The sequence below is a fragment of the Cephus cinctus genome, unplaced genomic scaffold, assembly GCF_000341935.2.
Source record: "Cephus cinctus unplaced genomic scaffold, Ccin1 Ccin1_scaffold0245, whole genome shotgun sequence".
NCBI classification, from domain to species: Eukaryota; Metazoa; Arthropoda; class Insecta; order Hymenoptera; family Cephidae; genus Cephus; species Cephus cinctus.
This window is the reverse complement of record NW_014332960.1, coordinates 21,524-41,334: the sequence shown is the minus strand read 5'-3', so window position 1 is coordinate 41,334 and position 19,811 is coordinate 21,524. Positions and strand designations below refer to the sequence as shown.

The window sequence follows — 19,811 nt, the reverse complement described above, 5'->3', positions numbered from 1 at the left end:
GACGACGACGATGACGACGACGACGGAACTGAAATAAAATCATCTCGCTCGCCATTTCAATACGCCCTGATCTCGTACACTAATCGTATTGAACTTGGTGGCAATCGCTTCAGAACCTTCAATTCCTATAGTGAATGTATCAATAACTTTTCCTCATATATAGCGGTTCATAAGATATTTTGTTCCAAACACAGGTATAAGGAGTTGACTCGAGTAAAGAGTCTCGGCGCGCTGCGCCCTGTACAGCCGGTTGCCTGTACTTGGCGCGAGACTCGACCGAGTCTCTTGATATTTGATGTTCGTCAAATAACCATTTCGAAACTGCTCAAACTTGTTACTCCAACATGGCGGATGCAGATTTATCTCGATCCCTAATAAAAGCATTTAACTTTACATCATCGCAAGCTAGGATACAAAATGCAGCATTAGAAATTCCCACATACGACGGTGAGTCAACCTCGCTTACGAATTTTGTACGCGCTACAAAAAGCGGAGCACAGCAGTTAGTAGCTGGCGAAGAATTGTGGTATTTTCTCCAAGTATTAAACCAATTCCATGGAGCCTTGCGAACTAGCGTAGAAGAAAAAGATTTCACCACACTTGACGACCTAATAGAACACCTAAAGAAGCGATACGCTCCAGGAAGAAACTCATCTTCCTTGCTTGATGGAATAGGAAGATTGAGAATAGGAAAGACAGAAAGTCTTAGAAAATATATCAATAGAATAACGAAACTATATCAAAAGACACGAGCCGCCCAACTCGAAAATTATCGCAACGATAAAGAAAGAAATGCGGAATTAGAAGAATATACTCTCGAAAATTTTCTATACAGATTACCTCATGAGATACGTCAGGAGGTTCTAATAAAAAATCCAAAATCGTTAGATGCTGGATTCGACCTAATCATGGAACTAGAAAGGAAAATAAAAAAATCGTAAGCGGGCTCGCAATAATTATGACAGTTATTCACCAGATGACTATCGGAGGTCTAGAAGAGACCATACGAGTAGGCGATTACACAAGCGAGTTTCTTACCAAACTCTTCAAGCCCTTACGATAGGTATCACAAAAGACATCACCAGAATGTCTCTAGTTCAAGTTCAAGCGCAAGCTCCGAATCCAGTGATGACGAAAGAGTTAATCATTATCGCACCTACGGGATGCATATAAGGAGGTATCGTTCCTCCTCAGCATCCACCGACACTTCCTGGTCTCGCAAACAGAACAGAGAGATAACGCCCGAACGTCGGCAGCAACGAAAAAAATTATTTTTCTGGAAATGCGATAGCAAAGGGCATGACGGGAAAACTTGTCGAAAATCTCATGCAAAATCCTCACCACCAAGTAGGGACAGAAATCATGGAAGATTCAATCGCCATAAATCATCCTCTACCAAAACCATCGGTTCCTTAAACTCGTAAGACGCTCACCGGGTTTCAAACACGGTGAGCGACAAGAAACCCAAGGCGAAGGACGAAAGAAAGACCGTGAGGTTCAAGGAAAGGACAACACCCAAGGAAGACCAGAATACTATGTCAAGGAAGCTCCTCCACCGACCATCATCCCCCAAGTCCCCGAATTAAGAGGAAAGGAGAATATCTTTGTGATCGATTCGGGATTCTCAGTTAATTTAATCCAACAGGAAAGTCTTAACAATGATGCAAAATTAGAATACAAGGAAATAATTTATGTTGAAGGTGAATCAGGAAATTTCGTCACCACTGTGGGAGCCGTGTTACTAACCATCGGTATTTGAAAAGTATTCTTCGATGTGGTCAAAGGATCCTCTTGACCATATAGCGGAATACTTGGAATCGCATATTTCACACAAGATAATGTAGAAATATCTTTCCACCATAAAACGATAGTGACAGATGACAACCAGATACAACCAAAGCCATTTGTTCAAACTGAAGAAATAAAAACGGCACAGAAAACCAAGCACGTCATAAAGACTCGCTCACGACAATAAGTTGCGATAAGGATAGCGAATACAGAAAGGATACTTGCCTGGAATAAAAACTCCCAAAGATATTATAATCGGAGAAAACCTAGTGACCAATCGCCAAGGAATCTGCTACACTATTGCAACTAACATCAGCAATAAAAATAAAGAACTCGAATTGGATTCTCAGAATGATCCTGGAACCTGGAACCCTTCAGATCCTGGAACCCTTCGAATTCCTCTCAGAAGGAGAAGCAGAGATTCCTATGAAGAAGCAACCATTGACCCCAAGAAACGTTTTAGCCAAATTCAGAAGGCTTTAAGGTTGGATCACCTCAATAAGGAAGAATAAGAACACAGCTGATATCATCAACGACTTTCCGGATCAATTTCACCTTACCGGTGACAGACTAGGAATTTCAAAAACAGTTGTTCATACAATACCTACTATAGATGAAACACCGATCCATAGTATCGGTATCCGCCAATTCATCAACATGAGATAAAACGCCAAATCACCAACTTGCTTGAAAATGAGGTCATTCAACCATCCACCACACCGTACAATTCACCCCCGTGGATTGTTCCCAAAAAGGCCGATTCTCAAGGAAACCCAAGATGGAGAATGGTGATTGACTTCAGAGCGCTTAACGAAAAAACGGTTAGAGATATTTATCCCCTACCTTGCATCACAGAAATATTAGACCTAGTCGGTAGCGCTAAATATTTTTCTGTATTAGACTTAGCCAGCGGATTCCACCAGATAGGAATAGATTCTAAGGACAGAACAAAAACGGCATTTACAAAACCCAATGGGCACTACGAGTACATCCGATTTCCCTTTGGCCTCAAAAACGCACCAGTAACATTCCAGATCAGGTTTTAACTGCATTACAAGGAACAGAGCTATTTGTGTACCTAGATAATATCGTCATTTTCGCATCATCCCTTGAAGAGCATGGATTGAAGGTACAAGCTATGCTCCAATGACTGAAGGAACATGAATTAACACTTCAGTCGGATGAATGCGAGTTCTTACGTAAAGAAGTCCCTTATTTAGTCCACATACTTTCAGAGGAAGGAGTTCGCCCTGACCCAAAGAAACTGATACCAGTCAAAAATTTCCCCATACCCAAAAATCAGAACGACATTAAACAGTTTCTGGGTTTAGCAGGACACTATCGAAGGTTCGATGCAAATTTCTTTAAGATAGCTAAACCTCTGACTTGCTGAAGAGAGAAGTGATCTTTCATTGGGGACCCGAATAACAAGCTGGTGTTGAAACCTTGAGAGATATGCTGTGCGAAGAACCCATACTTCAATACCCAAACTTTAACGAGTCCTTCATTGTAACCTCCGATGCTACTGACTACGCCATTGGAGCTATTTTAAGTCAAGGAAAAAATGGTCAAGTAACTATTCGACAACTGTAAAAGAGTGTCTTGCTATCATCTACGCTGTAGTATACTTCCGACTCTACCTATATGGTCACAAATTCACTTCGGTAACAGATCATCGTCTTCTGGTCTGGCTACAATCCGTGAAGGACTCCAGTTTTTTACTGATGCGGTGGAGACTTAAACTAGCTGATTACGAATGCATACATACACATACAAGTCGGGTAGAACTAAACTCCCAAAAAAAAAACAGTTACGTGTAAAAAACTACGCCAAGTATAGGAGTGCTGTGTATTCCTCTAACAAAAAGTATTGATATCAGATTATTGAGACCAAGTACATAGGTCATTATATGTTTGCCTATTATATGATCTAGCACTGGCCCATCATTTTAATTGTATTTTCAAAATTTCCTATAACCTTTTCACTACTCTTTTACATTACTCCTGTTTCTCGTAGTTGGTTATGATTTGATGGTCATTTAATATTTAATAAAACTTTAGGTGATTTCTTATCGAGTACTATTTGGTGGATCCGTGCCAGGAATTCCAAAGTAATTACTTTGAATGTACTAATAGTATCCTAAAACTATATGTTTGTTATTAAGTTTTTACCGTGATTATTTTTGACGAGTTATTGTTAATAAGTTCTATATAGAAAGTTGATATTGGTTTTGAGTTTGATGACTGGCATAATGAACGCAAATTTAAATCAAGAAATGCACGGACCCGCTAAGTAGTACTCGATAAGGAATCACCTAAAGTTTTATTAAATATTAAATGACCATTAAATCATAATCAACTACGGGAAGCAGTAGTAATGTAAAAGAGTAGTGAAAACGTTATAGGAAATTTTGAAAATACAATGAAAATGATGGGCCAGTGCTAGATCATATAATAGGCAAACATGTAGTGACATATGTACTTGGCCTCAATAATCTAATATCAATACTTTTTATTAGAGGAATACACAGCACTCCTGTACTTGGCGTAGTTTTTTACACGTAAGTGTTTCTTTTGGGGGATATCACAAATTTGTGTTGCTCAACGGGACATAGAAGCTCTAAGCACTGAAATCTATCACTGTGAAATCACTGTGAAATATTTTCACCGGTATAAAGTGTAAGTGAATTATGATGTCGCTAATCAGAAAAATATATTGCGTTATCGAATATGTTTAATGGATATAAATGTAATTTGTAAGTCCCTGTATTTTAGAAATGCATAGAGATATATACAAATTTTTAAAGAAAATGTAATCTTCAATGCAAACAGAGTTAGTCAGTAGAAACGCACCAGCAAAAGTTGGCCGCAAGTGGCCGACAGGGCAGTGCGGCCTCTTCAAAAAATGGTATGTGACTGTGACCGATTTCCATAAGCGAAAACTGACAGTTCGCATAGCAATAAGGTTTTTGAAATATTTCAATAGTTAGGTTACTGAAATAATTAATATTGTAATGACAAAATGTAATGTCAGTTAAGATTTATTTTCATAACAGATTTCTGTCTTGCACTTTTTTGCTATAAAACATTTCAATTAATTGATTTTTAAATTAATTGCAGCATTGTATTGCAGAATTTCAGTTGTGATCATTACTTGGAAATATCAAAATTGTGAATATTTACTATAACTTTAGATTGTTTTAATTGCAATCTGTTGTGAATATAAATCTGATATTACATTTTCTCATTACAATATTAATTCATTATTTCAGTAACCTAACTATTGAAATACTTCAATAACCTTATTGCTATGCGAACTGTCAGTTTGCGCTTATGGGAATCGGTCAGTCACATGTCATTTTTTGAAGATCCAGAAATAATAGAACTGGGATCAGCATTAGAAACATCATCCGACGAAGCGGACCTAGCCCAAATAAATACCTTCTGGTGGGACGGGAAGGCTATGGAATCTCCCCAAGACGAATTAAAAAGAACTTCATTCAGAGATTAAGTTAAAGAAAATTAAATTTATATGCGGATGAACCTCGACTTATGAAAAATTATTATTATATGACAAAGTTATTGCAAAATTAAGGCCAATTTTTTTCGTCAATTTTCATTTTGTCCGCCATTTTTGCAATCAAAAATTTTTTTGGAAACTGGATCATACGCATTCTACATTCATACTACAAAGAAATTTTCTTGAATTACATGTTCCAGATAATTTCCAAGAACTCCAGGATTTCAGCCGATTTGCTTGGACCCTCCGCTTGTGGCTGCTATATCTGTATGTACGTTACGCCAAGAAAAGGTCGGAATCGATCTATCACGCAAAGTACAACTAGAGGAATACTAAATGGGAGACAGGGTCGTATTCCACAACGAAGCTGTACGGCGCGGGCGTCCAGCGAAATTGATCCCGAAGTGGATAGGCCCTTCCGAAGTACTCGCAAGAAATTCGGCAGTTAAATATACCATAAAAATGAATCCGAAGACCATGGTCATCGACACGAACCGCCTCAAACACTTCGCGGAACACTAGTAAGGAATTGGAACTGACATGCACCTTGGAGACGGAGGAAACAGACCAAAAACCTGCACTCGGAAATAAAAATTAGGGAGCATTTATTGGATGATACAATAGGGATTAAAATTCTCTCCCACGTGTGGGGCACGTATCTACCGTGAATAGACAATACAGACCGGGGACATTATCCCGTTCTCTGGGGTCGTTATCGGCGTAATTACCCCGACCCCACATGATGTTCACCGCCCTACGGTGGCTGTCTCGGCGGTGACGTGCCTCCATCCAGGGCCGGTGAGCGCCTTAAATCATTACGGCCTGTCCTGCCGACGAGACGATATGAGTAGTCTCTGTTAAAAGGAAAATAAAAGAAAAAGTTTGAAAAACGCCCTAAGACGACTGTTCTAAATGCACGCAAATGAAAGAGGAAAGGATAAAAATCGACATTCGAAAATAAGAACAGAATAACCCTCTTTGCCCAGCCGTCGCTGATTCTGTGATCAGGATGGTAGGGAAAATAGAAGACGGCATGGGATCGGTCAACGACCTCGTGAAACCGGATGCAGCGCGTAAGCTCAGGGGATTAATCGACGAATTAGGATCGATCATAAAGTCCATTACCGGAAATATGGACACCAAGGACGGGGGAAGGATCAACAATGAGATAACCACCATACGTTCTGACCAGCGAACGATGAAAGAGAGCATATAAAATCATTTACAGTTAGTAGACTCCACATAATATATCTTTAATAGCACCTTCAGCAACATTCAGACAAACGAGTTAGCTTTGCAAGATATTACTCAAGAAACCTTACTTTAGCGGCAGACATGAGTATTTGGATGAAGGAACAAAGGTTAGACGAGGGCTTCACCACTATAAGCGTAATAGTTGAGGCACTGCTACAAGATGTAAAAGAATTGGTTTGGGTATTAGTCGAAATCGGGACCGGCAAGGCGAGTGAGGCGGTGCTACCCCCGAAAAATTTGTACAATACCTCACCGACGCATTGCCACACCTATCAAAGGGGACTGAATTCCCTATAGCGATCAAAAGCAACGAAGCGCCAACTCTCATGAGACTAGCCGATGCGAAAGTCTCTAGCCAACGAAACGTGGTTGCTCTAATACTCGAAATTCCCTTGATGGGTCAGAAGAAATTCAGCGTAAGTAAAGTATACCCGACACCTGTAAAATCGGAAAACACAGTACACTACTATATTGACACCACGGAAAATCTCGTGACTGTGGACCACGAAAATCGAAATTACCTCTGAATGACTATCCTGGAACTGAGAAATTGTAAGCATTTCGCGAATCGATACATATTGTGGCGTGAATTTTTGGAAATCCACGCCACAAGTGACCCGCAGTATTAGGGACGTAGGAAATAATAGTCAAACGTTCTAAACGTCAGTTCTAGGTTCAGGCGCACAGATTCCTTAGTATTAAGTAACCAGCCTGTCGTCCGACTTAATGTTTATTTGCTTGGCTTTATTGCATACTGCTTGTTTTCTTTTCTTTTCTTTTCTTTCTTTGGTATAAAATATGACGCATTGATGCAACCGCTTGTTGCGAGCGCTGATGGATCGGAACCGAACAACGGGGGAAGTGAGGAAAGAGGAGCTGATTTTGGTGATAATGGGAGACCGACTACCGCCGATCCACGAGGAGGGGCTGCTGCACCTAAGGAACCAGGAGAGTTGCAGAGTACCCGGGATGGGGCTCCAGCTTTCGTGTGCCGGCCGTCCAGCTGGGACGCCCTACGATCGACGCCGCTTTCGCCGCCGACCAGGAGTCGACTTGTCCTCCTCGTCCTGCCGCGAGACCGCGAGAATATCTACGGCGGGCTCATGCCGAAGTACCGTCGGAGACAGGGAGAGAGAGCAGCCAGAACCGCGGACTCCCGCGCTCCCTGGCCTACGATCGGACCGCAGCACCCGAACACTCCCGAACGTGCCGCCGACAGCTTCGGTCATCTTCGTGAATAGCTATGATCCTCACCGCAATATATCCCTTAAGCGATTAATACGCTCTAAGTACAATGATTTGTCACGGTTCCATCAGCGCTAAAATAATGTAAATAGTGGGAGTCAAGAGGTCTCAAGCTCGGTGAAATTGAAGCAAGGCTTCATTTACGTTTGGAGCTCTTCAGCTGGTGGTCAGATTTAGGGAACAGTAGTAAAAATTGGCAAAGAAGAAGGAAAGAAAGTAGAAAAGATAAAATAAAAGATATAGAAGGAAGGAAAGAAAGAAGGAAGGAAGCAAGCCCTTCTGGCCCTTTTGGACTGCGTATCCTTGCTTTGCCGCTCCTATATTTGTTGAGATCCTTGACTACCCATTATAAATTGGCAAAATCTAATTTTTGGTGTTAGTGAAAAGGTACCGTTTAGGCCTTCTGCCTCAGCGAAAGTATCTCCAATTTTTGAGAGTCCCAATGTGAATGTCTTTCCGCATCGGGCTAGCAAAAAGGACAACCGTGCTGGGATTTGCGATTTGTTAGTATTCCGATAATTTCTATTTGTTTGATTTTTGCTGCATGAAGCCCTAAAGTAAAATCTATGCTGGAATCTGTCTACAGACCACGCTCTCTTCTATAGTGAAATTTTTCTGTAGTGCCGCACTTTTGGCGATATTGCCCGCTTGAATAATTTATTGGTGTCTCGCATTTACTAGTTGCTGCTTATAGCTTATAGATTTTCCAAATTACTTTGTTGCTGAATATTGAGCGCCCCTCTGGCTTAATCTCCCCTTAAGCGATATCCTGTTTTCTGCGTTGTTAAGGGTTACATTTTTTCGTTTACAATCGTCTTCGTTCTTCTCATTTTTCCTTTTCCCATTATCCGCTTCAGATGTTTCTGCATATAGTGATTTTTTTAAGGCCAGACGATCAGGTGTAGCTATTAGCTCAGGCAGTTTTATGCCCCCAGCACGATACTCTGAAAAAATTTTGGTGCAGACTTTTTCTAAACGTTGAGATTGCTCGTACATTTGAGGATTTGCGCACAACCTCCAATTTATAACGCCATCACACTTCTCTTCATAGTATAAAGTGGTGTGAGTAACTGGAGAATCCCAATCAGAACTTTTAGAACAGGCGATTTTAATAATTTTATCTGAGATGTAATTAACAATGTTTGTTTCTGATTGTCGATCCTGGGGGAAACGACACTTCTTGTAGGACTAAAGTATGCTCTCCCAGTCCCTATCCACCAACCCTACATAATAACTGAAATTGGTAGCAATACGAAATCTTAGACATTTTTTATTAGTATTTAAACTCAACACTTTGAAAAACTTTACAGTTTTCTATTACATTTGGTTGTGTTAAGTTATGGACCCCCGCTGGGTTCACCCATGATTAGCCATTGCGGCAGGACCTAGTTCATGAGGAAAGAGCTATTTCGTTAAAAATTGTATAAATCACATCGAGGATATGAACGATGTTAAATTTTCTAGAATTATCTGGTATTATTCCGAATCACAGCCTCTCTATCATACGAAGAAGTTGGAGAGTGTTAAGTTTCAGAAGGGATTACCTTCCTGCTCAGACTTTACCAGAGATCACCTCATACTGATAATTATAGATGACATCATGCGGGAATCTAATGAACAGATAGTTGATATTTTTACGAAAGGCTGTCATCATAAAAACTTAAGCGTATTCTTCATTACTCAAAATATTTTTCATCATGGACGAGGTCAGGGCGATGTCTTTAAATGCGATCTATACTGTCCTTTTTAAAAACCTATGAGAACAAGCACTGATTCAACATCTCGCACGTCAGGTAGAGATACGTTGAAAAAAAACACATCCACACACTGCAGACTCTATGTAAATTAGCATCGGAATATCGGCGTGCTGTACTCAAAGCAGTAGATTCAAAGTTGGTTCATGTTATCTCTGAATATGTTCTTAATCTCTTAATAGCGGTGTACCGTTTACTTCTGAAGAGAAAAAACATTTAGCTAAACATAAAAAAATTCTTCGTAAACTGGCATGTAACAAAGGTACCTGGAACGGAAAGAAGAAACTAGTCATTCAAAAAGGATTAGGTCTCTTGCCTTTATTGTTAGGACCTTTATTATCGGTTCTCGCTTCAAAAGCATTTGGAGTACATAACTGAAAGATTGAACATGCTAAGAAGATGGTTTTGATCCCACATGAAACTGTGGAGAATTTGCAGCGGGGACCGCTCCCAAAAGAATGTGATCCTCCTTGAGATGGACCGAGACATTTATGAAATATTATGATCCAAACTGCAGGCCGATGAAACATGGAATCGTTACAATAGATGCTACAGCGATATTTATTTTTTGCTGAAGTTTCCAGAAAGACGATAGCACTCCCCATAGTGGATAATGTGGAATCGACTGCACCAATAGTACCAACAAGTACCAGCAACGAGGAGGAACAGAAATCACTGAAAGACGATGTAGTAACTAATATTATCGAGAGTGTACCTCAAAAATTTTGACGTAGACTGAACTTCTGACTAAACATTTTCTCTCGTTCGCAGTCTTGTATTGTGGAAACCAAGTGGGAAAATATTTATAGGTGATACCGAGATATACGGAGCAAATAGTAATATTATTGATTTAGTAATATTATTGATTTACTATGAGACGTAGAAAGAACTCTAATCTAGTCGGTTGGGAGCAGTTAGTAGATATACAAGGAGAGTTCTGGACCAAGATAACTGCACCGGCATATTATCGACCTCTGGGTTCGCGTCCATGGTAAGTTAGCGATGTTAGCGCCCCCTCTGGATGATAAGTTAGAGCGTTTGGGCCCCGTATGAAATATTTCTGCTTACCAACGCCTCTGGAAATTTGAATATTCCTGTTTACCGGCACCCCTCGCGAGTGAGTGAGTGAGATGGAGAGAAAGAGGGTGCGCAAGCACGAGTCAACGTCGTTGACCCCCCTCGGTTTGACGTCGTTGACTCCCTTCGGTTTGACGTCATCGGAAGGGGGCCCTGGTTTTACGTCAGGTTTCAGGCGTTTTACAGCAGATTTCAAAAATTTTACATCAGATTTCAGAAATATTAGGTCAGATACCAGATTTCAGGAATTATATGGGTGGAATCTAGGAATCACTCAAAAAATTGAGAAATTCATTTAAAACGGTATATATTTTCACTCATCATCGTCATCCTCATTCACAATAACAATAATTTTTATCTGTTCGTTCGATTCTCTCCTTCTGCCGTTGAATTCGCAGGTTGACGTCCACCGGAGGATGAGTTTCCTGAAGAACCTCTCGCAGTGATAGCCTGATCCGATCTAGTAAGATTTCCATGTATCGCTGAGTTTCCGAATGAATTATTGTTTGCGAACATGATGCGACGATGCCTTTCAGAATCAGTGAGATCTGAACTACGCAGCCACTCATGATACCAATTTCTTCGAAACTACTCTCTTTCTTTTGTAACCCGATCGCGTTCTGCTCCCTGTGATTGTCCCATTTGAGGTAACCACGCACGTACCTCTTTCGTTGATTATCGCTCTTGGAATGATAGTATGTATGTATGTATGTAATATTTTATTGATTCCCCGAAGGGTTACAAGTGTTCCATTTCCTTACATCTACTTTACAGGTGTCTTACATTTTAGCTTATATTAGTATCCTTCCATTCCTTTACACTTATCTCCCTCTTTTCCCCTTTCCATCGATCTCTACTCTGTTACCTCTCTGCTTCTCACTCGCCTCGCTCACTCTCTCTTATCCTACTCTTATCTCATCTCCTCCTATTTGTTTCCTCTCCTTCTCCGACCTCCGTTTCCTCCTTATTCATTCCATTCTTCGGTTCATCCTCCTCTTTCTTGCGTCTCTTTGCTTCCGCTCTCTCTCTCCCTCGCTCCCTCCCTCTCTTCCTCCCGCTCTCCCCATCACCCTCCTTTCCTCCCTATCTCCTTCCTTCCCTCCCTCCCACGTTCGCTTTCTAAGCTAAGATGGCTGCTGTACAGGTGTTTCTGTGTTAATCTGCTTTTACAATTATTAATTTTCAAGTTAACCTGTTTATTAACTCACATCTTCCTGTGCGTACGGGCGCGTTATTATGTTCGCGTGTGTTTCGCCTGTGCCATTTTAAGTTTTATATGAACATATGTTTGCTTCAGTTCGTTTGTCTTTTTAGTGTCTTCAATGTGCGTAGACATAGTCGTGTGCGGGCCGTTGATATCTCTGCGCGTGCGCGTTATAGCTGTTCTAATCAGTCAGCTGTTAGCGTGCTCCTTTGTGTGTTTACGTTTGTTTCTTCTAGCTTAACTATTGTATAATCCGCTACTTACCTATCTGCTTTATCGATTGCTAATGGCTGTAGGTTTCTTCCTATTTGCGCTTGTCTGTCGAAGCCAGGAATAACCTACATTATATATTTGTTATCTATGAATTTTTCGTGCACCCATACCTACCGCGTATTGTGACGCGTGCAGAAAATTTATATCCATCACTAAGGCTATTAACACTTTGACTGCCACGCGGAAATCACATGTTTTGCTCAGGACGCCACGGGAGTAATTTTCTTATTTAAATCATATAATGGGAAAACAATAATAAATTGTTGATATAAGAGTACATTTTTACTTAATGGAGTGTTTATCTGACTGTTAGTCACGGGTTACCACCGTGGCGCCACGGGAGAAATTGTGGCCGGTCATCTATGACCAACATGGCAGTCAAAGTGTTAAGTGCGCTAGTTTTGGCTACACCGCTTACGTCCATCCTTCGTGTCTGCCTGACGGGTCCGGCTCAGTGCCGCAGTTCTTGAGCTCTGCAAGCTTTGCTATTCACCGCTGCCATCTTCTGGAGGTATCAGCCTTCCTGTACATCAGATCACTCCACATACTCGATCCTCCATACGCACCATCATGGATAAAACTACTCCTTCTTCGTCAACCGTAACGTTCTTTCAGTTAACTTCCTTGACTGCATTGGTGAAAGACGTAATAGATGAGCTTAAGAATCAGCGTGCTGACTTAAGAGAACTTCTAATCATAAAGGGCATTGTGTCCGAATTTGTGGTGATCACGCAAGATATGAACACTTCCATACAACAGCTGGCACTTGATATGTCAGCCATAAATACTAGATGTAGTTCTCTTGAGGAAGCTAATCTCACTCTCACGGCACGATGTCAGACTTTTGAAGAGCAAAATACTGCGCAAGTACATTGTGTGTATCGCTGTGAGGAACGTATCTCTCGCGATCCCGAATTTTCTTCTGAACTTATGCAGCATAACTTTAACACTCAGATAGTCATCGCTGGGCTTCCTCCCACTCCCGATACAACCATCGAGAAGACCATTGCGCTCCTTGTTACCTAGGGAGGCGTTGTCACCAAGACTGGCAATGTTGTCGACGGCTTTCGCCTAACATCCCAGGCAGGTGGTGCACCGTCACTCATACTTCGCTTTGCCACAATTTTCACTGGGGACTCATGGATTGCTCAGAAGAAGAAGTCTGTGCTCTTGGCCTCGGATATTGACACGTCTCTAGCGGGTTCGCGTGTCTACATAAATGAGCGTCTATCCTCTGCTAAGCACAAACTCCTCGTTGACACCCGTGCCTACGTGAGACCCCATCGCCATCTCAAAGTCTGAATACGTCACGAATCCATCTACATGAAGAAGGACAGCTCCACCATCTCCCTAAGGAAGGAACATCGGGATGACTTCGCCAAGATACCGTTATGATGGTCAACTGCGTCGCATTCCGCACCCGCTGCTCGCCTGTTCTTCGGGGTCAGTCTGTGTCACGTCAATGCCCAATCAGTAGCTGCTCATACTGATGAATTTCGGCATTATTTTAGTAGTTATTTCTTTTACTGTCTTGCTGTATCCGAAACGTGATTTAAATCGCACATTCCTAACAGCGTTGTAAGCCTTGACGGATATTATCTGTTTCGCAGCGATCGGATTGCGCGTGGGGGCTGTGGCGTTGCGATTTATATTCATTGCTCCTCAAGTACTGAAATGCTTGAAATTTCCAGAAACGAATATTATTCTAAACCTAAGTACATTTTCCTAGATATAGTCATTCCTGGTGAGTCGCGTTTGCTATTGGTTGTGGTGTGCCGTCCACCAAAAGTCAGCTCTCTATCTGAGTTTGAAGGTTATTTCACGCGTCTCCCGCCATCCTATACTAGCCTTATTATTTTTGGTGACTTCAATGCCGACCGTTTTACTACATCCTTTGATAGCTCTCATTTACATGCATTTATCACTAGCGACGACCTCCATCTCGTTGAATTGTCAGCTACGCATCACCTTCGCAACTCTCACACATGGCTCGATCTTTGTGTTGTGGATCACGCTGCGAAATTGTCTGCGTCTGGTCAATCGGCCGTTCCGTTTCTGTCTGCGCACGACCTGATTTGGATCACGTATATACTTAAGGCTCCTCATTCCCCGCGCAGCGCTATTACATACAGGGATTTTAAATTCTTCGATCAGACGTATTTTCTTCGGAGTTTTAAAGCTTGCAACTGGACCTTCTTCCTTAATTTGCCGACTGTGGATGATCTGGTGGCTTGCGTTAGTAAATTTTTGCATGAGTCTCTTGACGCCCTTGCTCCTATCCGCACTTACACACCCCGTCGTGATCCTACTCCCTGGTTACCGCAGGAGATTAGGACTGCTATCGGATCTCCGCTTCATCTCGCTTGTCTACGAACTGTTGAAACCGCGTGAGCGCATTGTTAATACGCAAATGGTAGATTTTCTCTCCGAGAACAGGGGCTGGGATCCATTTCACTCCACATATAGAGCGGGTCATAGCACCGAAACCGCCTTAATTAAGCTCGCCGATGATTCAGATTCGTGGTAGATGAGAAAATGGTCACTATATTAGTCCTTTTTTTGATTTTAGTAAAGCCTTCGTCTCCATTTGTCACTCAAAACTGTTGAATTGCATGAAAACGGCGGGATTCTCGTACAGCGTTAGGAGGTGGATTGCGTTTTACCTTACCAGTCGTTCCCAGGCTGTCCTTGGTCCTGACCTTACCACATATACTGTCCTTCCCGTTACCTCCGGTGTACCGCCTCTTGCTAGCCTCACTTCCGTAACTGAAACCACCACCTCACTTGCCGCACAGATACCCGTTTCTCTTACAATTACGCCCAATAGTAAAAGTATCACAATCGAGTCCCAAAGACGAAGCCGTTCACCAGATAAATACAAAAATAAAGCCAATTGAGTCGGCAACGAAAACCAGAAAATTCCAAAATTCTCTACTGTTCGCCACATGTGCTCAGCCACCGATTACCAAAATGAGATTAATTTCGACGAATCCGAAGATTGCTAAATCCTTTCGTCATTGGTCCGCCGATTTTGCAGAAGGAATTCCCGCCTCCCGGGAATTCCTAGCTGCTCATACTCCCTCGTCTAGCGGGAAGCCAAAACAAAACTACCTCCTTCCCGCGGTACATTGCCTTCCAGCTCACACATTGGAACGGTCAGGTGTTCAGCTAGCGGACGACGGGGAGCTGGCGGTCGGCGGCTACATCGGCGTAAGCTGTTATTCCTTTTGCTTCGCCATCCGATCCGCCCTGCTGTTGCCGACAGCTTTCCGACCCCATCGGGTGACCCTTCGACGCGGACCCTTGAGATTTCCCTTAATGTAACGCGGTGCGCCCAAGCTGGGCACATAACCCCACGTTAGGATATAAAAACATGTTATATAATGTTACGTCCGCGTAAAAAATCAGATTCTACGTACGTGGTCTATAACTAAACATCGGAAGACCAAACAGTGGGGTCTGGTTTCTATCACATAGCGACCCTAAGAAGCGGCTATCTCGTATATGGGTTTCAGGTCTACGGACAATGAAATGAACCTTCGAAAAGGGAAATGTTTATAGAATATACTTGGGCTATAGTTTTGACCGTTATTGAGGTTATTTAGGTGACACATGTGCACAAGAAGCGAATATTCCTGACTCTATTACTTTATGACCTTTCCTAGAAAACCCTACTAAAAACTCCTTATTCATTTACAAAGAAATCATCCTCATCTAATCCTGACCCAGCAATTCTTTGACCCCTATGCAAAGTTTCCCCGTGGAAATTCCCAGCACCAATGAGTTAATTTCCTTAACCAGTACATGCTCTTTTTCTTAAAAATTTCTGTAGCTGAAACAATAATAATAATCCCTAACCCTACTCCAACAATCCACCCCCGTTCAACATCCTTAACATCCTAACATCCTTAAATTTCTCCAAGACTCACTCTCATTCTCCGCCGATCCATCAGCCAACCTAATCGATCAGTTTTACTCGTTTTTCGCCGATACGTCGACTAGCACAGTTTCGATTCATTCTCTGCAGATCCGTCAGCTAACTTTATAGTTCAATTTCGATTTAATCCGTTGTGTAACATAGTCTCAGTTGTAATTATTTTCCGCTTGTATGTAAAGGATTATTGTTGTTGAGTTTGCTTCTTAGTGCATTATTTTATAATAAACTGTGTTCATTTTGTTCATCTAAATTCGCTTTCACATATCTGCTATTATAAATCCAATCTCTTCTGCACCGCTGACATCCTCAACATTATAATCATCAGAATCAAGGTAAGCACAATAAAATTATTATATTTGGTGAAGGAATTCTTTAATTCTGTTGAACCATTGTAGATGTTAGAACTTTTTAAGTTTCAATTATTTAGTTGGTGACGGTTTTCATTTGTTTTCATTTAGTATCTTTGAAATCAATTCTATCATATATCCAGTTCCATTCATTCTTCCCCTGGTAATTAGAGGCATAGCCCAATCCCGAGTAAAGTGCGCAAGCATTGACTCAAAACAGGGCAATTTGATAGTATATTACGGTTCGGTAAAGGCACCAGTCTAAGCCTCTATTCTGGTTCGGACGTAACATAATAATGAAAACAACTTTGAAACAAAAGTATGGTTGCAGTTTACAAACCCGAGGGTCACAAGTTTCGAACCTCTCCAATGTGACAAAACTTTATTTCGGTTTTTCAGAGTTGTATTTGTTCGACAGTACATTCGACTATCAATATTAATAGTACTGATAGAAGGGTTAAGTAATGGTTAAATTAGCGCTCATAGTAACATTTTATTTATAAAGAATAGAAAACGATAGTTTTCTATGAGGAAAATCAGATAACGTATCTGGTATGTACAAACTTAAAATACAATTGAATTTAATAGATTTTATTTCCTATAAGAATTTATTCGATTTTAAAGCAGGTAATCAAATTTCTTGATAGACTTCAATTGCATTTATACTCAAGCCAGTAAAAGCAAAAAAGTAGCGGAGCTCGCGCTAAGCGAGAGCATAGCGTAAACGAGTGCGTAAAACCGACCCGAGGCCGTGCTTTTATGGCGGATCCAATGTGCATATTGCACTTTATGCATGGAAAATCCGATTATCGCTATATTCTAGGGCAAGAAAGCCAAAGTGCTTCAGGAATAGAAATACTACACTTACGAGCCTCGGATCTGTCCACGCGGTTTTAGTCGTGTTCTGTAATGTTCAAAACAATCACTTTATTGCTAAGATTGTCGAAAATCACTGGTATTGCCATTTAATTTACATTATGATATCAATTTGATGGCCGTTGTCGTCCTCAATCATGGAAACAATGTCCATGAGTGTACTATGCTCACTGAAAACATTGAACCACAAGAAAAATACCTCCTGCGCGTCCACGAGCGTGTTGTGAAAGTGATTAAGTATCCTGCCCTGTAGAACCTTCCCCCTCGAGAAACTGATTATGTCATATGCACTGTGTTAAACTGACCACTTAGAACGGTGCTATAATCGGAATTTACGTGTATAAAGTTAATTTAAAGACTCTTTTTGCTGGCAATGAATAGCTTGTCATAGTGATTTATGCGCTGAATTGCCAATTTTAGGATGGTACTCAAACAGGTAAATTGAAGAATACTGTAAACTTTTCTCGGAATGTGAAATGTATTTGTCGACCATCATTCAATCATACACATTCCAAGTAGGCACAATGCGATGAAAAAAAAAGTTTAACACTTATAAATGACAGTGGACAGAATCATCTTTAAACTTTAAAGGAATAATGAAAGTATAACTTCGGGATTACATACAGAGGAACCTCTCAATCGCAATAATAAACACAACAATTAATGACACAGAAATACTTGTTAAAAATAATAACAGAATAAGGACCATGACATTTCAAGGATTTAGAACTTTCAATAAAAAATTAAAAAAAAAAATGTGTGCAATTGAAGGAAGGATTATTAGCGGGTCTCGCGCCAGACGTAATAATATCAGAAATCCAGCGCGTAATCCACTATGCCAAATTATTTATTGCCAACGAGAAGGCACTTTTTAAAATAACTTTAAGCAAGGAACTCTCATCTCGGTGTCTTCTGCCTTTCATTGCCCTGAGTACTACTAAATTACTAGTAAAAGTGCAATTGAAGTCTAGAAAGAAATTTGATTAAGCGTTCGATGAATAATATATTTTCTTCGTCCTCTTGTAAGGCTGAGTAATCAGTCATATGATCCCTATGATCACATATGAGTTTGCTTTCATGTACTAAGCGTGGTCGTTACCCATACAAAAAGGTAACCCAAATAAATAATTGTGCGTGAGAATTAATTAAATGTGGCCGAATAATGGAATTACTCCATAGTTTAATTTTTTTCCAAGGTATCGTAGCAGTACAAGTGACAATGGTGGGACTCGCGCTCACACCGCGAAACTCACAGACGTAGCAGAAGTGCGGCACTCATTCACACTGCTTACAGACATACCTCCGGTTAATTTGTGTATCTGACTGGCACATTGAAATCGTTAATTACTCGATAATTACATGTCAGTTCAAAAAATAATAAAGGATTTTTGGACGGTTATCCCTTTGGCAAACTTTTCCATTTAATGTTGTGACGTGTTTTCTTAACTTGACACCGGTAACGCGAATCCAAGGGCTAACCTACGCCAGCAAGATGGAATAGCGTCAACTCCACAGAAACAAAAACTCTGATGGAATCCATCAGAACGGACGTTGCATAATGGATACTTTCGATTTTTAGAGTTGCATGAAATCGAGAAACGCAACAGAAAGTGTCGATTTTTAGGGGTCACGTAAAATGAACGAACGCAACTGTATGGGTTGACTGGAGCAGAGACTACCGGAAATGTACGACCGCTCAGGCTGTTGGTTACGGTAGATAGGATCGGAGGAAACGTCAAGCAAATAAGCAGAAAACAAGTGAACGAGAACGTAAGAGAACGGATCGCAAGCTAGAAAATCGGAATCCCTTTATCAATTATTAAATTGGGAGTTCTCACCGGAATTGTATCCATAGAACACCCGCGGAAGGCATAGCACCACTGCACAGTACTGTATCTCGTGAACACACACGGAAAATCCGTAGAATTTTCTTAATTTGTCGAAAGAAAACGCAAAAATTACACGATCGAGAACTATCAATACCTTATAGACAACGAAGCCAGAAAACTATCAGATAGCACGAGAGCAGAAGCCAACTTCGAGGACAAATCATTCTGATCGCTCGACATCCTTTAACCGATAGCTACTATCCCCATCTTCGAGTTGTCCCTTTCAAATATATCGAGAGCGTTTTTTAGCATATCGGCAACAGGGTGATGCCCAGTTGCGCACAAACCCAATTGGACACAAATGCGAATTTCTGCCTCTTGAGTGATATTCCGTCAGTAATTCAACGATATTGTAAGTTATCTTTATCTGATGGAACCTTTTCAAACATTTAATGCTCTGTTCAGTCCATATACTTTTCCACTAACCTACCCAGCCCCAGAAATTTGAACATTCCACCTTATCCTAACGTTACCTAATTAAACCTAGCATAAACTAATGTTGAACCACATACAATATACTATAATAAAACATCGTTCGTACCTAATTTTATTCCATCTATTTAAATGCGTACAGAATTTGGATTAAAAAGTCATTTGTGTCCAATTGGTCTATGCGCCAGTGCCCCCCCCCCCCCCCCCCCCCCCCCC

At 41.1% G+C, this 19,811-nt stretch overlaps 1 protein-coding gene across 1 annotated transcript in view; it reads right to left on the bottom strand.

Moving 5' to 3' along the window:
- Window positions 1-19,811, bottom strand: part of LOC107265901 — a 58,128-nt gene that overhangs the window by 22,408 nt on the left and 15,909 nt on the right. The window lies entirely within an intron of this gene.